Raw genomic sequence first — 26,242 nt, 5'->3', positions numbered from 1 at the left:
AAATTGATTGGCAGACCCACTTGGAACAGAAGCAAGGGTCCCAGGAGCTGAAGGGCTGAAGCTGCCCTGTGAGGGTGAAAGCTGTAGGAGCAGGTAAAGAAGAGGCTGGAGGCAGGGAGACGGCAGAGGCTGTGCAAAGCATGATGTGCCATTTTGGTAACCTCTAGGGCTGCCACTCATGAAGCCCTTGGTGCACATGGATCTTTTATGGAAACCAGTGAAAGAGGTTGAACTTGTGTACAGGTGATGAAGAAAGAGCCAAAATGCAGTGTGCAGATTTGGATGGGGACATGATGAAGGAAACTGGAGGAAGACTCCAGAGTCTCACAGACACGGTCTTAGGAGTTCATAACCAGGTTTGCCTAAATCCCTGCCTGACAGAGGGGACCAGCTCTCATTAGGTGACAAAAGAATCTGAGCTCCAAGAGAGCAGGGACCACATCTGTAAAGGAGGATTTGCCAAGAAGTCCACAAAGCTTAAGCTTCGGGGCTCCTCCCTCACATGCACCCCTTCTGAGGCAGGGGAACCACTCTAGCAGTCTTGTATTTGTGAGTTTGTATTCCTTTAAAGAGAGCCCCCAAATTGGATAAGCTTCAGGTCACAAAAACCTGGGGCCACCCCTGCTCAACTGCTTTGTTCACCATTGTATCCTCAAAGCCTGGCACACAGTATGTGACTTAAATCTGTACTATCCTAGAGGGGTGGATGGATGGGAGGAAGGAAATGTGAATGGACAGAGAGTTGAATAGAGGAAGGGAGGGAGAAAGGAAACAGGGATGAATGCATGGTTGGATGCAGGGAGGGAGGAAGGGATGGATGAGACATGGATAGACAGATGGATAAATGGAGAGTTAGATGAAGGGAGGGATAGAAGTCAGGTAGGAGGAAAGAAGGTAGGTGGGGAGAAATGATAAGGAGAAAACATGGTTATATGGACAGATGGATATATTGATGGGGGTGGATGGATGGATGGATGAATGAGTAGATGGATGGATGGATGCATGGCTGCATGGGTGAATGGGTGGGGAGGTAGATGGATGGATGGAAGGGAGAAGGCATGTAGGTGAAACAGTGATAGCCAATTTAGAACTAAAAAGAAGTGAAAAGCTTTTGACTAAAAGGGAGGAGTTCCATTTTAATTGATACAACGTCAAAAAACATCTCGGAACAAAAGGGCCTCAAATATCATGCAGCTCAAATTCCTCCATTTCCATACATGAAAAGTCTCAGATCTTCATGTAGTAGAGAATTTCCAATAAAGAGCCACCCACAAAGATAGATGTGCTTACAGAGAGTCCTCTGCAGCCACAGATTAAACGTTAACTGATACTCAAAGCACTAAAAACAAACTACAAGTTCTATTTATATTCCGAGTTTCAAGGTTAACTATTTACTTTCAAATTTTCCCCCATTAGAGAACTTAGACGTACTTGAATCTCAAGAACGTTTCTCTCTCTCCAGCCTACAGTGGCACAGGAAGACCTTGGGAGTCTGTCCTGTTGACGTTTCTAGCAGAGCTGTAACAAACAGCCAAAAAGAGCTCCTCATTCGCACCTGCAGCTCCAAGAGGAGGTGAACCAAAGGCAGGAGCCAGGGTGCTTGAATATTCTTCTCTGACCATTCTGCCTGTTGTCCCTCTGTTTTGAGAGGAAATCTGAAAACCACAACAGAGAGGAAAGACCCCTCTTCACTAAGAGCTGGAGTTTGATGAAGTGTTAATGGTGATCAGCCATCCAGGTTGACCTTCAAGAGCTCCACATGGGAACACGATGCTTTGGTGGGATGAATTGTGCCCCTCAAAAATATATCCACCAGAACCTGAAATGGGACCCTACTGGAATCAGGGTCTTTGCAGATGCAATTAAGGTGAGGCTCTCAAAATGAGATCATCCTGGATTAGGGTGGGCCCTAAATCCAATGACGAGCATCCTTATGAGAGACAAAAAGAAGACACAGAGACACGTGAAGACAGAGGCAGAGGTTGGGGTGCTGTGGCCGCAAGCCCAGGACGGCCTGGGTCCACGAAAAGCAGGAAGAGGCAAGGAAAGATTCTCCCCTTTTGAGAGAGTACAGCCCTGTGTACAGAGTACAACACTGTGATTCCACATGTCCGGCCTCCACGGCTGTGGAAGGATACCTTTCCGTCGTGTTAAGGCACTTCGTGGGAATTGACTGCAGCAGTCCTAGGGAACTCAGCTAGATATTTTTTCTAAGTTGACCCAAAAGAAAATCTGCTTTCCTCATCCCCGAATTTGTCCTTTGTTGATAAAATACCTGTCCAAAGGGAATGGATATTATCCAAATAAAATGCTAATTATGATTCAGTTCCCTCTTCCTCGGGGAATTAGAATCCCCAATAGCTAGACAGATGTAAAAAGTGGAAAAGGTGGTTCCATCCTTATCTTTGCTGAATGTGTCTGCATGGCCTTGGTCCCATTTTCATATCTGTGCGATCAAGCTGATAATTATTTGAAATGAACATTCATATTATTGTACCTAATAAGACATATTCTCACAGAGCCGTTGCACACCAAGTGGTACCTTTTACATGGTAACTGCTCAATAATTCTTTACTCTACCAGGTGCGGGTCAAGTGATATTCCCTTCAGAGTCAGTAGCTGCCCCAGCACCTTGTTCACCAGGAAAACAGAAAATTCAAAATTTTAATTTTAGATTGAGGGGGCAAATGTGTTCCTTTGAAGGAAAACAATCTTATTTGACCAGAAACATGATTTCCAAGTTAGAAATTAAATACTTTGATTTGGCAAAAAATAAAAAATAAAAAGGAAGGAAATCTAGGAATAATTTCTAAGCCATCATGCATTGAGTACATTTCACAACAACATTAAGTTTGAAAGCAACTGTTGGAAGACTGTGACAGCAATATCAGAAGTAAGGCACTCTTGATTAAGTAGAAATAATAGCCACTATTTAAAAAAAATTTTTTTTATTGAAACGTGGTTGACTTACAATGTTGTGTTAGTTTCAGGTGTAATATGATAGCTACCATTAACTGAGTGTGGATTTCACAAAATGCAAAGCCAGATGCTCTACCTACATAAATGGTTCACATGCAAGGGTGACTTTGTCCCCCAGGGGATATGTGGTAATGTCTAGAGACATTTTTGGATAGCACAACTGCAGGGTCGGGGTGGGAGGCTGGTACTAGTAGATAAAGGCCAGGGATGCTGTTGAACATTGTATAATGTTCACAAGGCAGCCCCCCACCGCCACCACTACAAAGAATTATCCAGCCCGAATGTCCATAGGGTGAGGGTGAGAAATCCTGGTCTACCTGCTCTCATTTAACCCCCAGCACAGGCCCACCAGTAATGCCCAACAGACCCAGCCTACAGATAAGAAGACTGAGTTTCGGGGACAATAAATAATGTGTCCACATTCCCATGGCAAGTTTGGAAATCATTAGTTTCCTCTATGGGGATAGCTAACAAAACAGCAATCATTTACCAATAATAGGAACTTGAAAATGGGTTAAAGAAAGAAAGAATGTATGAACACTTCTGGTGTCGGACAGCACATTAAGGCAAGGCAGTAATTTTTACGGCTGCACGAGTTTCTGGGTGTTGACCACAAGGCGATCTCAGCACCAAGGGAGAATGCATTCTCGATAACCTGCCAACCCACGTTTGCCTCTTCTCGGATTTTTTTCTCTGCTTTATCATCCATAATTGGATAACTTTTCTCCAATTTTCTCCTTGGAACAGTGAAGATAAGGTTTCTGTTTAATCATCCTCCTCTAAGCACTTGCAATCAGGCAGGATATTGCTGCTTTTAAAATAAGACAATGACATTTAATGACTTTCATTTCTTCCTATACAAAAGATTAATTTATATGCTGGAGTCATCGTTTCATTGGGAAACTCAGCCTATTCTTTGTGAAATGCTGCAGTATGATTAACAACTCAATCCCTCCCTTATATTTTTAATTGTGTGGCTTTCTCTGTGTGTATTTACCTTCACAGTCTAATTTAGCCTCTGCTTTAGCATTAGAATAAAATGGGCCAATGGAGCAGAGAAGTGATGTCACGGCCTCTCAGAGGGGGCCCGGGAATCAACCTACCCCATCTCCAGATACTGCTGGTGCATTAATAAGCTAGGACCGTCATGGTGAGTGACTAAAGTATCTGGGACCTCGCTTGAAATGCCTGCTTAGCCCCAAAACAGAGGCCTCCTGTGAACTGACATGAACGTCCCCACCCCTCCTAGCATCCTTCCACACCCTGTGAGCTCCGACCACACCACGCAGCTCCTTCCCCCCCCAAGTATCCAACATATCCTCACATCTCTGCATCTCTTCTCAAGACTTTCCTTCTGCCCAAATGCCTTCTCTCTGTCTTTTCCATCAAAATCCTATTTATCTTTCAAAGTTCATCCCAAAGAACTCGTCCCCGAAGTTTTCGCCCACTCCACTGTAGAATGACTCCCTCCTTCCTGGGCTCACCCATTCTTGCTATCTCAGCCCTGGTTTCATTCTGCCTTTTATGATGATGTAAACAGCCACCACTTGCTGATTGCTCTTGGTGGCCAAGCACTGTCTTGTCACACCGCTCTGAGCTGCTGAGTCATTCGTGTCATTTTATAGACGAGGCGGTCGAGAGTCAGAGAAGTTGAGTAACGTGCTCAAGTTCACACAGGTATTGAGAGGGCTTAGTGAGTTCAAACACTTTGAAACTTTTTTTTCTCCTTTTAAAACCCAGTGAGGCGGGAGGGTACAGCTCAGTGGTAGAGCTCATGCTTAGCATGCACAAGGTCCTGGGTTCAACCTTCCATTAAAATAAATTAAGTAAGCAAGCGAATAAATAAAAAAGCAAACAAACCTAATTATCCTCCCCGCCCAAATTTTTAAAATTTATTTATGTATTTATTTTACAACATCATATTTTTTAAGTTGAAGTATAGTTGATGTACAATATTACGTTGCAGGTGTACAGTACAGTGATTCACAAATTTTTAAAGGCTATACTCCATTTATAGTTATTATAAAATACTGGCTATAGTCCCCATTTGTACAATACATCCTTGTAGTTTATTTTATACCTGATAAAATCTTAATCCTCCACCTCCATCTCGCCCCTTCCCGTCCCCTCTCCCCACTGGTAACCACTAGTTCATTCTCTACATCTGTGAGTCTGTCTCATTTCCTGTTATATTCACTAGTTTGTTGTATTTTTTTGATTCCACATGTAAGTGATACCTTACAGTATTTGTGTTTCTCTGTCTGACTTATTTCACTCAGCGTAATGCCCTCCAAGTCCATCCATGCTGTACACCAGAAACTAGCACAACATTTTAAGTCAACTGTACTTCAATTAAAAAGCAAACAAACAAACAACCCACTTAAAATACGGGCAGAAGAACTGAACAGCCATTTTTCCAAAAGAGGAAATGCAGGTGGCCAACAGGAAGATGAAAAATTGCTCAGCATCACTAATATCAGGGAAATACAGATCAAAATCACAATAAGACACCATCTCACACCTGTCAGAAAGGCCATCACCAAAAAGAACACAAATAACAAATGTTGGCAAGGATGTGGAGAAAAGGGAACCCTTGTACACTACTGATGGGAATGCAAATTGGTGCGTTTTTTTAAAAATTAAAATGGTGCCATGAATCAATATTAATAAAATGAGTTTATCCATCACCTACATATCCTACCCCCGCCCAAAAAAAGTCACATTATTTCATGTCTCAAGAAAGGGAAAGGGTTCCACTGATCCTCAGGCTAAATTCTGGCCTCAGCAACTTGCTTCTAATTCTTCCTGATGTTAATAGCGACTGTGACCTGTTTCCTAAGAGAAAAGATGCCCTTTTGGGATGGAGTCTTACAGTTCCCATTGTCCCTAATGCTCACAAATGATGTGATCCATTATGACAACCCCTTGGCGCCCCCAAAGCTATACATTACAGAAACTAGGAATTCTTACTGCAAAGGGTTTCGTAGATACTGTCAGGAAAAAGAAATCATCGTTGTAACTAACTCATCTCTGACACAGAACGCCCTCACCCACCTCTCTGTGCACATTCTCTGATATGACATAGCCCTGTGTGTTTGAAAGAGTGGTCTCATCTCTCCTTCCAATGCTCCCTCCCACCCACTCTCCATCTGTCACCGACTGCTTTAAGTCCACCCTGACTTTCAACCTTTAAAGATTTTTTAATTGTTTCGTATCTGGTCAAGTTGAGATTTTTAATAACCTCATTTTTAATTTGTAATAAAAGTGTACAGCTTGATTTTTTCCAAAAACAGTCAACAAACTGCAAGCCCCTGTTAATAAAGTTCTTAAATAATGGGTTTTTTAAGTACCTCAAAGTAAAAATGACATATAGAATGTTGATCTGCCCTCAACGATCTCTTCGCTTAAAGATCTTTCCCACTCAGATCCTGGCCACCTTGACAGCTTTATGCTGCTTTCAAACAGATGTTTTGGAGGTTTTCGTTTTTTATTTAATTTTGTGTGGATTTTCTAGTTGTTCTCGTGGGACAGTTGACCTTGTACAAGCTTCTCCATCAAACAAAGAATGGGAAATCATTAAATTTATTTCAGCATAGAATTCAGGATCAAACAATATGACCCCAACTCTCCTTTCTAGTTTCATTTCCTAACATCTTCCTAAATGTGGAAGCACTCTGCTTTCCCTGGCAGTATTTGTTCTTGCTATGCCCTTTACAGTAAATGCCAACACCTGCAAATTCCACCTGTCAAATTCTTGGTCACATTCCAAGACTCATTAGAAACGTGACTCCCTCTACGAATCCTGTCCTCATCCTGCCGGAAGAATGTGATCTTTCCCTTCCCTGACCATCCATCCTGCACTGCCTTGTCTCTGAGATGTTGTGTTCCTGCTCTACACTACAAGTTCCTTGAGGGAAGGAAAGCAACCCATTCATCCACCTGCAGTGCTAAGCAGGGGACTTAGCCATTCACACAGGCTCTATGGCAGCATTCGCCCATTTATATCTCTGAATTGAATTGAAACTTAGTATCATATTGGTAGTCAGGAATCTTGTTTATAAGTGGCAGGAATCCAAATCAAACTGGAAACATACATATATACGTATATATATGCATAATTGAGGAGCAACACCCCTTTGCAAGGGTTCCTGTAATTTCAAAGGAAAAAAAGGAGCCCTTTCAACTCAAACAAAAGTTCTGAGATTCATTCTGAGCTGGTGAACTCAGTCAGGTGCCCTGCCTGGGTCAATTACAGTGGTCAGGGAGCTAGCAAATTCTGATGGTCTAGGTGATGTGTCATGTCCTGGATCCCAAGGATAGGATCAACCCAATCCACACCACATAGGCTGAGAGTGGAGAAGAAGGATCTCCTTAGAAAAGTTAGGGAGTTGTTACCATAAGACATAGGTGGCTGCATTCTGAGAAGGCAGAAACCACAGACTCTCACTGAGGCGAGGGCCACAAGGGGAAAAACAGCCTGTGAGTTTCACCTGGGGACCCAGCCGTTCTCTAACAAACTGAAAAGAAACAGCTTCGGAGCCAACGTACTGCTCCCTTTCGAGTGCTGAGATCCCACAGAATTCCACTCATTGAAAATCTGACACCCTATAGCCTGACTGACTGAGTAAAGCATCCAGAACCTTCTGTGATCATGCTTCCAGCCACAGTGCTGCGACAACCCGTTCTGTGTAACAGCCACTTCTTTCACAAAGCTCTGAATCCCACCACCCTATCTTGACTGAACCATCTTCACCAGATATAGAATCTGGGCTGTCCCCCATCCCCACTGAGGGTCACTTACGGTTTGGGTAGGAGTTAGCAGTCCCTCCTACAGGGAGCTGTGGCTGCTGGGTCCCTTTGTCATTTTGTGTCTAAGCTCTGGGGTAGGATCTGGTGCCAGCACTTACCTTCAGCCCTTTCTGCCAAGATGAGTCCTACAAGTGCAGCAGATTTGTCTTCAAGCAATTTGCTTCTTTAACCAAGGAAAATGCTATCTTTAAGATGAATAAATGGTAATGTTCATGTGCATAACCTTTGACACAGTATCCTCATTTCTAAGAATTTATCTTAAAGGAATTATAGCAGACATGCACCAAGATGCATGGCGGAGGAGATTCATTGAGCATCATACTTAATAGAAAAAAAAAAAGGAAGAACCTAAATTTATGAGAAGTGAAAAGACTACAGAAACAGTGGTCTCAGCTGAGAGATGAAATCTTTTGCAGCCATAAAAATCATGTGCTTAAATATTCGCTGATGTGGGAAAGTGTTCAAAGTAAAATAAGTAAGGAAAAAGGGTGAAAAGTATTAAGTCCAGTTTGCTTTTTAAAAGATTAATCTTTACATATAAAATATACATCAAGCAGGTCTGAAAAGACACACACTGAACTGTTAGCAGCGGTTACTGCTGGGAAGGGTAACTGGTTGATTTGGGGAGTGTGTGCATGAAGAATCATCATTTCATTCGCTTCTCAGGGGCTGGGGAAACTTCTCACCCATCCGAATACTTAGTGCCTTGTCCACACCAACATCAGACAACAAACACATCTGTTTTAAAGAATTTGCTTCTGGTAACAGGGCTCCAAAGAACCATTGTATATTTTAAAGCATTAATATTAGTCCTGAACATGGTTTTATTGGTAACAAAAAAAATTTTTTTTTTAATGCTATAATGTTGGGAAGGGACCAACTTTCAAAACCAGAAGCAGGCTTTTGAGGCCAGCAGTCCCAGCCTGGACATAAAAGTCAGAGGCAGGCTTCCCAGCAGGCTGGTATTTGAGACAGCTCATCTCCTGCTAGACTGGTGGATGTTCTTCCTCCTGTTTTTCTCCAGACTCTGAAATGCTGTTCCATTGTGTCCACAATAACACATTTCCAAAGGCTTAAATATGTGACAGAGATGAGGCGCTAAAGATCCCTTCTCAGCCCAGGGTCTGCTCAGAGGTGATGCAAATCCAACAGAAGTTTGGCCAGAAAACAGAAGGAGGGGAAGAGGGACTCGGAGAGGAGCCAGACAGCTTTGTGTGTAATCTACAGGTGATGGAACGCACCAGGCGGGAATCTCCTCCTCATTTAAATGTGTGATTTTGACTCTCCCTGGATCCCTTTACTGTTTGTTTTCCCTGCTTCTTGCTACATCTTAAATTTGAGCATTATTTTAAGCAACGTTGTTGTATGTTAATTTACTTTACCAAACACACACAGAGCCGTCTAGAGAGCTGACATGATAGATGTAACTGCGCTGGCTATTGGCCCCAAAGGCGGTAATTTGTGTTTTGAAATTCCTTAATTATATATGTACACAGCAACTCTAATAGCCCCCATAGAGGCATCGGGCCCAGCCGCAGTCCCTAAACACTGTCTCAGAAACAGCAATAAAAACTTATAAAGGAAGAGTTTTAAATCAGTGATGGGGATAAATCGTATAAAAAAATCTGTAATATAGTATACAAGACATTCTAATCATCACATCTATAATTACAAAGAAGAGTGAGTCACTAAAAAAAAATTGTGTCCTCGATACAATAAAGAAGAATAATTAACTTTTAACACGAAGCTGCCATCCTGATACTGGATGACTTGTGCTAACCCTCGGGAAATGTGAGGATGGCAAAGAAAACCAACTTTCAGACCTGGGAGGAGATGGCTGGTGGCTTCCATCGGGGTTTAGGTCTTATTTTTTTACACAGCAAGACAAATAAATGAGCTGCTAAAACAATCATGCATGTGAGAGTGCCTCTGCATAAATACCCAAACTTTAAAAACGAGAAAAGCAATTCAGTTTTACAACATAAACTCTTGATTAATAAGTAGCACGTATGTCTCTTCATGATGTGTAAAGCATTTTCACAAAGAGCTGCTGGAGTGGGCTCCCCACGGGCCCAGCTGGGCAGACAGCATTGCCCCATGTTACAGAAGAAGAAACCAAGGCTTGCTGGGTCGCTGCCTGGCATACAGCCCCACAGTCAGGAGTGATGGAGCCCGGAGCAGAATCCAGTCCTCTGAGCTCTTCCTTGCAGGACAAGGGCCTTTGGTGCAGAGGACAGAAAAGCCAAGTGGGGACCATCTGTGCCACCAGGCACTGACCCAGGCTGATGGCTGGCAGGGGACCCAGTGATTCAGGAGCGCTGTCCAGCCACCATTGGGGTGGCCCAGGAAGAAGGAGCAAGCTCCACTCCTGCTGCTGGTTCCAACTCTCCTCCAGGTGGCAGTGGCAGCTCCCTGGGGACAGATCCCAGTCTTGCCATAGTCCGATAGGACACCTTGGGTGGCACACTCAACACTTCTCTGAGCAAAGTTTTCTCTTCTCTGGAGGCTGGTAACTCACAAGATCGTTGCCCTGTGTAATTCACAGGATTGTTGCAATGATGAAAAAGAAAATTCACGCCCAGCACATAGGCCAGGAGGAACTCTTTGTTTCGCTGGAAGAGGAGTGGTGGATAATGAAGTAGGCATGTGGAGGTGCTTGTGAACTGCAAAGTCTAAACTCAGATGAAGGGCTGTTATCATTCTCCCTTCAACAAAGAGTGCTGAGAGCACATCACTTGCTCTGCATTGTCCTAGGTACGCCAGGAGGTAGTCCCCATCCTTGGGGCAAAGCTTTATGCAGTTAAACAAAACTGTCCTTCATGTATAACTGTCAACTGCAGTAGACATCATAATACCAAGTTCTTCTTTGGAGTTGCAGGTAAAGATCATCAGAAAGAGTTTTGGAGGTGGGTACAGCGGGTGGTCCCGAGGGACTGAGAGGTTTTGGACTGAGGTTGCATCTCAGATCATCCAGGTCCTCGCGACTCAAAGGTGGGGCAGTGCAGCAGCAGCAGCAGCAGCAGCCGCTCGTCAGTGGTGCAAGCTCTCAGGCCCTGCCCAGACCTGAATCAGAAGCTGCAATTTAACAAGGCCCCTGGTGATTCGTGTGCACATCAGTTTGAGGATCACTAGCTGGTAGATTCCAGCTTCTTGAATCCTAGACTGGCTGACCCCAGGCTGGCTGGGGAGCTTCCCTAGTAAAACCCACGCCACTCGACAGCCCCCCGTCCACCTAAGGCCCACTGGCTGGAGGCACCTCTGCCACCTGCAGACTCTGTCCTGTGAGTCTGGGCTTGGGTACCTTTCTCCGGACACAGTGTCTTGATTGGTAGACCTTTCCCTCGCAGCCACCACAGGGGCCTCCTGACCCTGGTTTTAGCTCCTTCAAAGGCTCACTACTCAATTATTTAAGAGGGGCTCCCAATGGCCCCCAAAATAAATTTTACATCAGCTCCATAGCCTCTAAGTCAGACCCCTCCAAACATACCCTTCAAATTTGGTGCGTGTCTACAAAGTTGTTTTTACATGGTGCAGTAACAAGCGGAAATGTCATTGCACTTGCAGGGATGAGGGACCTGACAGTCAGAAAGTCAGCCCACACTTATTAGTGATAGGACCAGGGATGCAGTCCTAGTGAACATGTGCACTCGGGCTTCCTCACCTCCCTTTTGCATTGTAGCGTCTCCCAGATAGGGTGAGAAGAGTGAGCAGCATCTGTCTGAACTGGCTCTGGGAGACTGGGCAGCCCTGGCTGGGATGTCCAGGAGCAGCTTCTTGGGGATCTGGGTTCCAAGGATGTGCTTTAAATTACCTAAGATGACCACAGTGAGATACCACTTCATGCCCACTAGGAAGGAAGGAAGGAAGGAAGGAAGGAAGGAAGGAAGGAAGGAAGGAAGGAAGGAAGGAAGGATATGATAAGTGTTGATGAGGATGTAGAGAAACTGGAGCCCTTTTGCACCATCGGTGGGAATGTAAAATGGTGCTGCTGCTGTGGAAGACAGTATGACAATTCCTCAAAAAATAAACAAAGAATTATCATACAGTGTAACAATTCCACTTCTGGCTGTATGCCCAAGAGAATTTCAAATTTCAACAGGGTTTTGAACAGATATTTTTAAAAGCAGCATTATTTTTGTACACCCATTTTTAAAAGCAGCATTAGTCACAATGGCCAAAAGGTAGAAACAACTTGAATGTTTAATGACTCATGGACAGATAAATAAACTGTGATATATGCATACAGTGGAATAGTATTCAGCCTATAAAAGGCAAAGAATTATGACACAGGTTGCAACATGGGTGAACCCTGAGGATGTTATGCTAAGTGAAATAAGCCAGTCACAAAAGAACAAATATTGTATGACTGCACTTATACAAAGCACCCAGAATAGTCAAATTCATAGAGACAGGGAGTAAAATGGTGGGGGCCAGAGGCAAGGGGTGGCAGAGAATGGACAGTTGTCATTTGATGGAGACAAAGTTTCAGTTTTGCAAGATGGAAAGGATTCTGGAGACGGATAGTGGTGATCATTGCACAACAACGTGAATATATTTAGTGCTACTGAACTGTACTTTCCAAAATAGTAAATATCAGTTATATATATTTCACCCCAATAATAAGGCCTAATGCTATATATATATATTTTTTTTTAAGTTCCTAAAAAGATTGCCTATTCCACCTGTAAGGAGCTTGGAAGTCACCACTTCCATCCTAATAACAAGCTAAAAGCTGAACAAACTGAAACAACAAATCTTCCTAGATCTGTAAGGAACAGAGCAAACTGTTGCCCCCAGAAGTGGGGAGAAAGCCAGGCAGATACAGAGAATCACAACTTGATGGAGCCAGGGGAGGGTGTAGCTCAGTGCCAGAGCATATGCATAGCATGTACAAGGTCCTGGGTTCAGCCCTCAGTACCTCCACTGAATGAGAAGAAAAAAAATATTCATATACAACTTAATGGAGCAGAAAATTCCATGCAAACCAGTTCCAGGGCAGAAAAACCTGAACAAATTGCTGGAGGCTTCCTGAGGAGGGACAAGTCTGACAGTTTGAAACTTCAGAGAGACCCGGTCTAGGAGGGGCCCCCTCTGAGAGTTTTACCTCCAAGAGCTCTAACAGGTTCTCACAGTGAATGGCAGAAAAATCCCCTCATGTTTCCAGTGGTGGGAGGGGAAAATGAACTTTTATAAAATATGACAGAGCACTCTATTCTTCTTAGCAAGGCCTGCCCTTGGGGGAAACTAGTTAACTGCAATTTAGCCTGCTGGGGGTTTATCAGAGCCTAGCTGACCTGCAGGAAGGGAAATACTCCACTCCGGTCCACTCCAGCCATTCTGTCCCACCTAAGGGAAATTGAAGGGACGGAAATTGAGGAACATTTGTGAAGTTCAAAAAGCAGAGGCTCACTAAAGGCCCTCCCCCGACCTCACCACCACATTACTAAAGACCTATTTACAGCAATTCCTTTGGCCCAGTACATCATGTCCAAATATCACCTAAGAAAGGACAAGGCATACTAAAAGACAAAAGACACAATCTGAGGAGACAAAGCAAGCATCAAAACCAGACATGGTAGAGATGCCAGAATTATCAGACTGGGCATTTACAACAACTATGATTAATATACTAAGAGCTCTAATGGATAAAGTAGACGGCATGCAAGCACAGACAGGCAATGCAAGCAGAGAGGTGGAAATCTTAAGAAAGAACCAGAATGAGATGACAGAGATCAAGAACACTGTCACATGAGACAAAAAATGCCTCCAACGGGCTTGTTAGTAGGTTGGACCAGCTCAGGAAAGAATCCCTGAGCTTGGGGATGTGACAATAGAAATTCCAAAACTGAAAATCAAAGAGAAAAAAAAGATTGGGGAAAAAAATAACAGAAGACTATCCAAAGACTGGGACAACTACAAAAGATATGACATATATCACAGAAACACCAAAAGGAGAAAACAGAAAGGAAGAAACAGAAGCAATATTTGAAGTAATCTCAGGAATGACTGAGACTTTCACCCAAATTAATATCAGACACCAAACCACAGATCCAGGAAGCTCAGAGACCAGCAAGTAGGAAAACTGCCCAGAGACATCTAGGCATATCAATTACAAACTACAGAAAATCAAAGATAAAGAAAAAATCCTGAAAGAGATCAGAGGAAAGAAAATCTTACCTACAGAGGAGCAAAGATAAGAACTTCATCCAACGTCTCCGCAGAGCCATGCAAGCAAGAAGAGAGTGGAGTAAAATATTAAAAGTATTGAGAGAGAAAAAAACCACCTATCTGGAATTCTGTACCCTGTGGTACCCTGTGGTACCCTGTGAGATTATCCTTCTCAGACAAACAAAAATTAAGGAAATTTGTTGCCAGTAGACCAGCTTTGCAAGAAATGTTAAAATAAGTTCTTTAGCGAGAAGGAAAATGATACAGGTTAGAAACTTGGATCTACATAAAGAAAAGGAGAAAGAGGTCAAAATGTACAAATTTCCAGTTATAATTTAAATAAGTCAGGGGATATAATGTACAGAATGATGACTGTAGTTAACAATACTGTATCCCATATTTGAAACTTGTTAAGAGAGGAGATCTTAAAAGTTATCACAAGAAAGAATAGTTTTGTAACTATGTATGGTGTAGGCTGTTGACAAGATTTATTGTGGTGATCATTTCACAACATACAGTCATCCCTCAGTGTCTGCAGGGGATTGGATCGAGGACCCGCCCCAGATGCCAGAATCTCCCTATGCTTAAGACCTATAGTCAGCATTCCATATCCACTGGTTCTGCATCTGGGAATTCAACCAATTCAATTCAACAATCTGTAGATCAAAAACATAGTAGTTTATGTTTTGGAAAAAATCTCCATAGCTCAGTGATAGAGTGTGTGCTTAGCATGCACAAGGTCCTGGATTCAATCCCCAGCACCTTCATTAAAAATAAATAAATAGATAAATAAATAAACAAACAAACCTAATTACCCCCTTCAAAAAAATAAATAGAAGAAAAGAAATAATAAAGATTAGAGCAGAAGTCAATGAAATTGAAAACAAAAATCAACAGAGAAAATCAATGAAGACAAAAGCTGATTCTTTGAAAAGATCAGTATAATAAATAAGCCTTTAGCCAAGCTAATTAAGAAAAAAGAGAGAGAGAACACAAATTACCAATATCAGAAATGAGAGAGGGGACATCACTACGGATCCCATAGACATTAAAAAGATAATAAAGAAATAATTGAACAATTCTATGCCCACACATTTGATAATTTAGATGAAATTCCTTAAAAGATATAATCTGCCAAGACACAGAAGAAGAAATAGACAATCTGAATAGGTCTATATCATTAAAGATATTGAATCAATAATTAATAACCTTCAAAAAGCACCAGGCCAAGATGGGTTCACTGGTTAATTCTATCAAACATTTAGGGAAGAAATTATACCAATTTTCTACAATTTTGTAGAAAATATTTTGTAACTCATTCAATGAGGCCAGCAACACCCTAATACCAAAACAAATAAAGACATAACATGAAGTGAAAACTACAGACCAGTATCTCTCATGAACATAGATGCAAAGATCCTCAAAAAAAATAGTAAACTGAATCAAACAATATATAAAAGGAATTCTATGCCATGACCAAGTGGGATTTATCCCAGGTATACAAGGCTCGTTCAACATCCAAAAATCAATTAATGTAATCCATCACATCAACAGGTTAAAGAAGAAAAATCACATTATCATAGCAACAGATATAGAAAAAGCATTTGACAAAATTGAACACCCATTTATGACAAAAACTCAGTAAATTAGGAATAAAAGGAAACTTTTTCAACTTGATAAAAAATATCTACAAAAAAACTAAAGCTAACATCATATTTAATGGTGAGAAATTTGAGAGCTTCCCTCTAAAATTAAGAACAAGACAAGGATGTCCCCTCTCATTAATCCCTTTCAATCATCCTGAAGTCCTAGCTAATGCAATAGGACAAGAAAAGGAAATAAAAAGTACACTTATTAGGAAGGAAGAAATAAAACTGTTTGTTTGCAGATGACATGATAACCTATGTAGAAAATTTTTTTAAATCTACGACAAAAAGCTTCTGGAACTAATAAGCAATTATAGCAAGGTTGTGGATACAAGATTAGCATAAAAAAAACTGCTTTCCTTTTTACCAGAAATGAACAAGTGAATTTTGAAATTAAAAACACAATAATATTGACATTAGCATCCCCAAAATTAAATATTTAGGTATACATCTGACAAAATATGTACAAGATCTATGCAAAGAAAACTATAAAACTCCAATGAATGAAAGTAAAGAATTAAATAAACAGAGAGATAGCTCATGTTTGTGGATAGGAAGACCCAATATTGTCAAGATGTTGTTCTTCCCAACTTGGTCTAGAAATTCCATGTAATCGCAATCAAAATCCCAAGTTATTTTGTGGGTATCAACAAACTGATTGTAAAATTTACATAGAGAAGTACAATACCCAGAATAGCCAACCCAGTATTGAAGAAGAAAAAGAAAGTCGGAGGACTTCAAAACTTACTATAAAGCTACAGTAAACAAGACTGTGGAATTGGTGAAGGATCAGACAAACAGACCGATGAAATAGAATAGAGACAGAAAGAGAGCCACATAAATTAGTCAACAAAGAAGCAAAGACAATACAATAGATAAAAGATAGCCTTTCAACAAATAGTGCTGGAACAACTGGACATTCACATGCAAAATTAGTCTAGACACAGATCTTACACCCCTCACAAAAATTAACTCAAAATGGATCACAGACCTAAGTGTAAAATACAGAACTGCAAAACTCCTAGAAGATAACATACAAGAAAATCCAGATGGTCTTGGGTTTGCTGATAACTTTTTAGACATGACAAAAAGTCATGAAATCTATGAAAGAAATAACTGACAAGAGGGACTTCATCAAAATTTTTAAAATTATTCTCTGTGAAAGACACTGTCAAGAGAATGAAAAGACAAGCCACAGAACTGGGAGAAATATTTGCAAAAGACACATGTGATAAAGGACAGTTACCCAAAATATACAGAGAACTCTTAAAACTAAACTATAAGAAAACAAACAACCTAATTTAAAAATGGACCAAAAATCTTAACAGACACCTCACTAAAGCAGATATACAGATGGAAAATAAGCATATAAAGAGATCTCCACATCATGTGTCATCAGAGAAACACAAATTAAAACAACAGAGAGATACCACTAACACACATATTAGAATAGCCAAATCTGGCGTCCTGACAACGCCAAATGCCGACAAGCATATAGAGCAACTAAAACCCTCTTTCACTGCTGGTGGCGATGCAAACTGGTGCAGCCACTTTGGAAGACAGTCGGCAGTTTCTTTCGAAACTAAACATACTCTTACGTATGAATCAGCAATTATGCTCCTTGATATTTACCCAAAGAAGATGAAAATTCACGTCCACACCAAGCCCACCCGCGATGTCTATGTCAGCTTCATTCATAAAACGGGGATAATGAAGCACCCACCTGAAAGAGCTGTTGACGGGTCCCCTGGGATAGCGCCAAATCGTGCCCGCAATTGGCGATGACTGCTAGTAACTTCACCCCACACTGGTCCACTAGGTAGCTGACGTTAAGCACCCATATAGGTCCTGCAGGGCAAGGTTACTAGCTGAAGGGTCACATCTGTGCCCAAGAGGAGGAGGCATGAACAAAGGGTCCACGTAGAAGCCCAATGGTCAGACCAGGGTGGGCCGAGGTCAGGAGCCACAGAAGAGGGACAGACCAAGGAGGAGAACCTGGGGCAAGGTGGGGCCAAGGCAGACACTGAGGGAGGCCCGTTGGCCACTGAGACCCTGCCAGTGCCCAGCCTCTGAAGGCTGCCATTCAGACCTTCCGTCCAGCACCCCCAGCCCCACATCTCCCCACCCAGACTGCACACACACAGAGCAAGCCCTGAGCATAGTAGAAAGAGCAGTGGACGTGGCCACTGAGAACCTAGGAGAAGTCAAAGCCAAGGCCAGAGTCATACTCAAGTCATTGCACAAACCAAGATCCACCCCTGCCTGACTCCAGAGTGAACCTCTTCCCATCAATTGCACAACACACTGTGCAAGCCCCCTGGCAAGTGCTAACCCATCTAGACTGTGAGGCTAGGTGGCCAGGGCCTCTGCCCCTTCCTTACAGACTCCTTCACACAGTGCCTGCCGCACAGAATGTCCCACCAAAGGCTTGGTAAACTGAGGCAGGATGACTTGTGCCAGAATGCAAGAATTCGGGGATGGGGCTGAAAGGGACCAGCCCTGAGGCGCTATGGGGCCCCACAGAGGACTCCTCTCCCTTCCCGTCACAGCTGCTGGGGGCCTAGCTCCCGTCTGACCCAAACCCTGAGCCCTGGGGACCCGGGAGGCAGAAGGGACTGATCAACACTGCCATCACAGCTCACTGAGTCTAACTGTGAATCTTCGCAGAGAAAGGACTGAGGAGAGAGCTGACGTGAACGGTAAATCATTCGTGCGGGAAAGGGAGAAGCTTTCCTTGGAAATTAAGGGACGGCTGTTGACAGGCCGACCATCAGAACGCCAGCTGCCTAATGAAGCAATAAAGGCCTTTGTTCCCCCCACTTCTCGCTGCCCTGCTCTTACATGTACAATTATTACAAAAATCAAAGAGAGGAATGTTGCCTTGAGATATGATTTCCATATTGGTATGGATTTTATTATACAAGCAGTACAATACGCTCCATTATCATTTTGATTATATGCGCCTTTCATTTGCACTATTGGACCATTATCTGCAGTACATTCATTACATTATAAGAAACTGGAACTCTCTCCTTAAGATGAATTGTAAAAAAGGATTTCTATTTTTGCAGATTGATATTTCAGGGGAGAACATTAAACAGCAAACATTATTTGTAAAGTTTTTTTTTTACGTAAACTCTTAAAAGAAGGAAATAACTCTGATATTTCTAACAGACAGAAAGGCCCCAGGCTAGATGGAATAAATGATTGCAATTTAGAATGCGTGTGCTATTAGGGACTCCTGATTAAATTGTAAGTTCCTTGAGAGAAAGGAAGTCAGACAGGCGAAGGTGAGGATTCAGCCTGCTGGTCGGGAGAGAGCAGATCTTGAACTTGGAGAACAGAAAGATGGAGCTTGAACCCCGGCCTTCAGACCAGGAGATTAGAGTCACAGAGAGCAAGAGAAGTTTCTAGTAGGCAGGTGGGAGGAATCAGGGTAGGGAAAGTTATCCATGAGTCTGGGTGGGATGCTTGAGGTTGCCAAGTTCATTTCTCCCGATCGAGACTCCCCAGAAGAGGGGTCTTCTGGTTGTGACTCAGGGAGGCCAGCTGAGGTCTCTCAGAGGGGATCACAGCCATTCGGTGCCCAGGTCCTTGTTCTCAAGTCCAGCTCCCAGCCTCCCATCACCAGAAGTAAAGCAGAACTCAGCCTGCTTTCCTGTCTCGGGGGCTCCATGGGGGCTGCTAGACTTGAGCTCAAACTTGGCTCTGCGTGTCCTTGAGCAAAGTCCTTTACCTCTCTGATCCTCAGTTTCCCCACTGATAAAATGCAGCTAATATATCCTCTTACTTGGTCAGATTTGCTAGGGTGATTCAATAGAGCTACAGGTGGGAAAGCCCCTTGAGAAGGGTGATGCTGTTTATTGTATTAATAACAATAATAGACACTATCACAATTATAACTACTCTCCCCAATTCAGCCTGTCTAAATCGCAAGCATCACTCCATCATTCAGGGCCCAGCTCAAATGCCACCTCCTCCATGAGGCCCTCCCTGAATCCCAGCCAGAAGGGTCTGCCCTTCTCTCTACAACTGCATGTGGCTCTTTCTTTCTCTAGAATCATTTTTCACTTCTGCTCTCCTATTAGATCAGAATTTCCAAAGTTCTGGCCACTGACCATTAGTAGCAGGTCATGCAGTTTTGAGAGTTGCAACTAGCATGTGTTCTTTTTCAATAAAATAGGCTAGGATAGAAAATATTAGGGTGCGTCATGAGAAGTAAAATAAGTATTGTTTCATGAATTTTTTTCCAGACACTACATGCCTGTGCACTGGATCATAATGTAATACACATTTCTTTTGATGGGTCATGGTTAGAAAGTCTGAAAGCTGCTACAACAGAGTCAAGCTCAATGAGGGCAAAGATCATGACTCATATCCATCCCTGTGGCACAGGTCCCAGTCCCTAACTCGCAGCACAAGCCCAACACATGTTTGTTGAATGAATCTTTGTTGTCACACTTTCTATATTACTGCAAAATCTACAAGCTGGACCCATTTGAGGTCAGGAAAAGTGTGCGGTTACCGTCTCAGCTGATGGGAAGGTCTGGGTCTTTATTATCTGTTCCCGCAGAAGCAATTAAAACTCTTTAGAAACAGGTTTTCCACTTGCATCAAGAATCACCCAAATACTCCAGCCTCATTAGCTGCAAACTGGGAGGATTACACACCCTCCTCTTCCTTTGCTCACTGCAGCCCACTTGGCTGTGGATGGGACTCGCTCAGTCTTTAGAAGATCCTTTTGTACACTGTTAGATTGATTTTTAAAACATTTTTAGTCGACACAATGAAAAGCTCACCCAAGGGTCTTCCTTCAACTTCGGAGTCGAAATCCATATCTTAATCCCTTACTGCCTGGAAACTACCTTGCCCCAGAGCGACTCTGAGGGCTGCTGCGAGACCAGATTTTACTCCTGTGGTTCTCTAACTTCTTTTAGGATAAATACATTGATTTTTGAATAAACATTTTCATTTACCCGTTCTACCCGGCTTTCTAATTGCTTGACGCGGAGCCTCCTGGGGTGTGTTGCATGTTGATCTTTACCTTACAGAAAAAAAAATGAGTGTTATTTTTAGAGCTCACAGCTTTTTATTTTTGGGAACCTATGTCTCAAGTACGAGTTCATCAATTACTTTAATTCTCACTGAACGTGGAGCCGGATTTCGAGCGGTGCTGGAAGGTTAATGCACCCTTTTAGCCTCGGTTTAAATCTTGATGAGGGCTGGAAGTGAAGCTGCTTCACCGCCCTCTCCTTCCGCCCACACCCAGCCCCAGGGCCCAGGCGGGTGTAGCTTCCCAATCCCCAAGCAGGGCAGGGCCCCGGGCCGGGGGAGACGTCAGCGCTGCGGAGCCTCTTTTCCTTTGGGGCCTCTCTTGCAACTTCCACCACCGCGCAGGGTTTCGGGGTGTGCGGCGGCTGCCGTGCAAACGGCCTCCGCAGCCTGCGCACGGGGAGCCCCGCCTGTGCCGTCAGCCGTTAACCGGCCCCTCCCCCGGCGCCCGGCCCCGGCCCCCCGGAGCCCGCCTGGCAACCTTCTCTGCCCCACCTGCACCTCCACCCACCAGGCCGGGACCCAGGAACCTTGGACCGCCGGACATGGAGGGAGGACTGTTCGGAGGAGAAAGGAGGGGCCTGCAGCGTGGAGAGGGGCGGACGCGGAAGTCCCCGAGTGCGGCCCACGTGGCAGGATGCGCTGACGATGACAGCATGGCCCCTTCCTCGGGGTGGGGCAGGCAGCCACGGGACCCCCGAGAGCAGGACCAGTGCTCAGGTAGAGGGGAACACAGGGCAGTGACATGCAGTTCAGAGAGGCTTCTGGAGATGGTGACCCTGAGTTCAGGGTTGAGAACAGGAGGTAGGAGTTGGGGGGGGGGGGCGGATCAAAAGCCTTTTAGATGCTGCCAGTAGGGTGAGAACTCAGATAGGGTGTTGCACCCGAGGAGTGGAGGCTGAGGGACTCAGCAGACCAGCGGATCTCAGAAGACATGGTGGACTCCTAGACTGGGCTCATCTGTGAGGAAGAGGCCCCCACAAGGGAGTAAACAGAGGGGGTCAGGAGGAGGGACTAGAACAGAGGTTCGAAGGGCCCGGTTTTAAAGTCGGCTATGGGACAGGTGCCTGGGAGGGAGGAGCCACCACAGCCAGAGCCAGGAGGTGGGAGTTGCAGAAGCCCCAGGAGAAGGATCACCTAGAAGCAGGCAGGTTTGAGAAGGTACAGATAGGTCAAGGGAGAGGAGAGCTGGAGAGCGCCATCGGGCTCAGCAGTTAAGAGGCAACCACAGCCTATGCCAGGGTTGTCTGAACAAAGCCAGGACGGCAAAAGCCAGACTGCTTTGGTCTGGCGGGAAAACAGGGAAGGAGGACCTGCAGGTGGTGAGTGTAGACGAGGCTGTGAGCAGGAGAGAAATGGGCACCACGTGATTGATAAGAAGAAAGCAGGGCTGGACGATGGGGAGCAGCCAGGAGGGAGGAGGGAAGGTACAGAGATGGAGGGACCCCCAAGGAGGGAAGGACTGGTGGGCACGAGGGTCGGGGCAGCACCAGCTGCAGCTGCAATGAGGGGAAGGTGATTCTAGTGCAGCATTTCCCAGACTGTGGTCCTCAGGTCCTGCAAAGTGTCAGCGGGTGTTCAGTTGCAAACCAAGGGAAAGCCATGCCAAGATACAAAAGCCAGCTGGGCTTCTCTGCAGCAGAACCGCTCAGGACCAACGTCAGGCCATTTTGGAGTTAGTCACACTCAAAGGGCAGACATCAGAAGGAAGGAAGGGATGGAGGAGGGAAGATGGATAGTGGATGGATGGATGATGGATAGATGGAAGGACAGAAGGAGGAAGAGAGGGGAGGGAGAGAAGGAGAGAGAAAGGTCAGGAATTTAACTCTCTACTGAAAGTCTTAAAGGCGTGGGGGTACTTGCAAGACTCTGTGGCAAATGCTTTAAAGAGCGTCTTGCCCACCCGCCTGCCCTTGCCCCCTGCAGCCGCTCCTCCAGAATCTCTTCTCTCTGTCCTCTTCTTCCTGTCCCCCTACACTCACTCCCCCACGTTCCATCCCCAGTGGGCTCCCCTCTCTCTTTCTGCCCCACTCTCTGACCTCTTTTCTTCTTTGTAAGTGTCTGAGCCCCTCCTAACCTTACCCACCCAACTTTTTTCCAGCTCTTTCTAGTTCTCATCCCACCGTTACATGACAGCAGAGCAGGGAAGTTGGTCAGATCAATAGTCTTTTCCTTAGAGGGTGGCAGGGAGGGGTGAGGGGCTAGGACGTTGGTTTGCAGGCGGTCCTGCTGAGAGGTGGACCCCCCCCTTACAGGCTGATGTGCGTGTTTATGTCTACGAGGGGCCAGGGGTGTGCAGCATTTTCCAAACTGGTTGAACTCCAGATGCTTTTTGCTTGGTAACCTGTTGCTGGAGACTAGTGTTCTGTAGATCACAGTTTTGGAAAAGGCTTTTCAAGGACCAGTGAAGGCAACAAAGAGAAAGGTGGTCGAGCATTAAAGGAATCCCTACCTGTGGACCCCACTTCCACTATGAAGTGGGTGGCAAGGCCTGTGTCGGTGTCGGGGGAGCCATGTGAGCTCAGCTGGGAGAACTCTGCAGCAGAGGCAGAATGCAGACGGGGTGAACCAGAAACCGCCTTGAGCACTGGTTCTAATTCTCATAATTGCGGGATGCTTTTTCTCCAGCAGCATTTAGTAGGGCGTGAGGATGGACGGGGTGCTGGACCAGGAGTCAGGGAAGCTGGGCTCTCGCCCCAGTTGTAACAAGCTGGTCACCCCAGGTGGGCTGCTGCCACCCCCCAAGCCTGGGTTTCCTCCTCTGCAAACTGGATTTACCATGTGCACCCTGACCGCTGCCAGAGAGACGTGAAAAGAATGAAATGTCCTGATGGATACTGATGTCCTGGGTAAACTGCAGAAGGTGAAAAGGGTTTTTTATTGGGTCTTGAATCCTCTCTCTTTAGGTGCTGGTGGTACTTCAAGTCCAGAGACAATTCCAAGCTGTTTCCAAGGGTGGTCGTCCTACCAGGGTCACTGGAGAACTGACGCTCAGACCAGTCAGTGAACCACAAGTGAAAGGCAACTTGACCCACAGTTTGCCCAAAAGATGGGTGCCACGCCAGTCCTCTGGCCAGGCTGGGGCATCCTCGGCCTCAGAACTCTGCTTTAGTGGCTCCTAAGCCCCGCCTTCACTCATTCATTCACTCAGCAGATTGTTGGTAATTTTTGTCCATGTTTCGGACCACAGGGAATGGGACAGACACAGTTGCTGCCTGCACAGAACCCACAGGCTCCGGGCGTACAGGTTGGGATTAAAGCCAAGGAAACAGGACCATAGAGCGAGCCAGCTGCTGTGATGGGGAGGGAGGCAACGGAGTAACGGGGAGGGTACCCAGCTCCAACCCAAGGGGCTCAGAGGAAGCTCCCAGAAAACCAGGTGTGTGAGCTGAGATGAGAATGCAAGCTAGCCAGGGAGGGGTGGTGCGGCGTGTGGGCGGAAGCTTTGGGGAAGGCTCAGGTGCCAGAAATGTGTGATGATCTGATGTCCTGGGAGACGTTCCTGACGGCAGAGAGTGGGATGAGGCTGCGCAGGGAACAAGGTGCCTGGACCTGCCAGGGGTGCTGGAGTTTGTCCTTAAAAGGCAGGGAACCATGTAAGGGTTCTAAGAAGCAAAGTGACACAATCAGATTCATATTCTTCAAGTGTCATTTAGACCAGGGGGCAACAAATATTTTCTGTGAAGGACCAGATATTCAATATTTTATGTTTTATGGGACAAGAGGCAAAAATAAAGGGACATATGTAACAAGAGGAAAAACAGATTTCCACAACGCTCTTTATTGATGAATTTTTGGTGTATTTTTGTAGCACAGGTCTACTACTGAGAAGAATGGAATTCTCTGGGGGAGGATAGCATTTTACTTAACTGAGGTTGAGTGATTGTTCCCCATCACTGTACTGATTGCAGACGTTCATCCGTAAAAACCAGTTTTTACTTGCACTAAAACAGGCAGCGGGCCCCTGGATTAGAGCATGGGCAGTTAAGATGTGGGAAAGTCTGGCCTCTCTGGGAGAGAAGTGGCAATGAAGCTGCCTTCCTGGGACAGATGAAACTGGCCCAGAGGAGGTGCCCAGAAAGGCTTCTCGGAGGAGGTGAGACTCAGGCAGAGGTTCAAGATCAATGCAAGGTATAGGGGGTGACCAGGGAGAAGGGACAATTTGCATCCAGATACAGAGTAAACGGGGGGGGGTCACAGTGGGGTGCCAGGGGGAAGGGACTAGCTCTGCAGGTTTCCCAGAACAAAACCGGGACCCAGAGCCTCCCTGAGGGCCAAAGGGACCACCATCCTACTGTAAGCAGGGAAGGGGCCTGCTTAGATGGGCATCTTGGAAAAACCTCACTCCAGAGTGGAGAAGACACTGAGGGGGCTCAGGCCAGGGTGCAGGAAGGGTGAGCCAGAAGCCGTGGGGCCGCAGAGGAGGTGTGTGTGCAAGACAGGTGAGGCCATCTCAGGGAGCGAGGGGACCAGAGGCCTCCAGGCTCCAGCTGGGTTGCTGGAATGGAGGTGAGGCCAGCTTAGGGGGGGTCCCAGTGCACACCTGGGCATGCAGGGCCAAAACCCAGAAAGGAAAGCGGGCAGGAGAGACTCAGCCGGGGACCTTCAGCAGAGAGGGGACCAGTGACCCCTAAGGAAAGGTGCAGGCAGGGGAAGAGGAGAGAGGGCCCGGGAAGAGGGACTGGCAAACAATAGCGGCCCTCAGAGAACCAAGGAAGGCCAGGAAAGCGATGTCAGAGGAGAACCTGCCAGAGGAAGAAGCAGGGAGGTCCAGGCCCCGCAAACACTGGCGAGGTGTCCGTGGTGCCAGCACCGGGGCAGTGGGGGAGATCGGAGCTGTCTTCAGGGGGAGGTGAGGGACGGAATCCAGACAAGGAGGACAGACAGCTCTTTCCAGAAGCTTGCCTGAGAAAGTAAAGAAAGCTGAAGGACAGGTGTAAATGCTGATGAGAAGCCAGGAGAGAAAGAAGAAACCAGGGGAAGAGTGAGCTGTACTTGGATGTTAAATCCTCATCTTAGGCCAGAAGGTGCTAAAGCAGTCCACACTACACACAAGACCTACTCAGTATCAGGGCTGTGAAGCTGGAGAGACAAATCTCACTAAAAGATGTGTTTCTCCTAAGTAGTATGCCCTCCCTATTTTTTCCTTTTTTGAGATACAGTAAATTTCAAAATGTTAAAAGTCCCCCTTTTCGCCTTGGCCCTCAGGAAGCTCAGAGCTAAGTCTGTGGGCTGAATGTAAAAACGATATGGAAGAATGGACCTTGCAGATCTGAACAATTTTCTCCCCATCGTCTTATTCCTCTCCTCTGTCTGCATTTTCTGTGACCCCCAAATTCTGTTTTTTGTTTTTTAATCTCTGTCTACATTCCATTGTCGATGCCTAGTGGGCTGTCTCAGGTGTTCTGTGGAATGAGGCAATGAGCTGCTAAGTGATTGTGTTTTCAACAGGAGCCTCTCCCAGATACCCTGGTCTCTGTAGTTCGTGGAGACCTCAAGTTTTCCCAGGACCCTGCAAGGTGCCAAGGTGTTCGGCATGGAGCTGTCTGTCCCTGCTTGTGTGCCCATGACCCTCAAAGCTCTCCGAG

At 45.2% G+C, this 26,242-nt stretch overlaps 2 long non-coding RNA genes across 6 annotated transcripts; one reads left to right on the top strand and one right to left on the bottom strand.

The window, feature by feature from the left end:
• Nucleotides 1–2,971: 2,971 nt before the first annotated feature.
• On the bottom strand, nt 2,972–21,272 carry LOC140699464 (uncharacterized). 5 transcript variants are annotated; one of them, XR_012077653.1, is made up of 3 exons: nt 20,736–21,024; nt 20,579–20,646; nt 2,972–3,790 (listed from the first exon to the last, which is right to left on the bottom strand). It is a non-coding gene; the product is annotated as an uncharacterized lncRNA (long non-coding RNA). The 5 variants fall into 5 exon arrangements; XR_012077650.1 differs by lacking the exons at nt 2,972–3,790; nt 20,736–21,024 and adding exons at nt 9,396–10,863; nt 21,150–21,272; XR_012077651.1 differs by lacking the exons at nt 2,972–3,790; nt 20,736–21,024 and adding exons at nt 9,396–10,863; nt 21,166–21,272.
• Nucleotides 21,123–24,415, top strand: LOC140699465 (uncharacterized). Its single transcript, XR_012077654.1, has 2 exons — nt 21,123–21,374; nt 23,561–24,415. It is a non-coding gene; the product is annotated as an uncharacterized lncRNA (long non-coding RNA).
• Nucleotides 24,416–26,242: the final 1,827 nt, after the last annotated feature.

This window comes from Vicugna pacos, chromosome 11 (assembly GCF_048564905.1).
Source record: "Vicugna pacos chromosome 11, VicPac4, whole genome shotgun sequence".
NCBI lineage: Eukaryota > Metazoa > Chordata > Mammalia > Artiodactyla > Camelidae > Vicugna > Vicugna pacos.
This window is presented reverse-complemented; position numbering and strand designations above follow the sequence as displayed.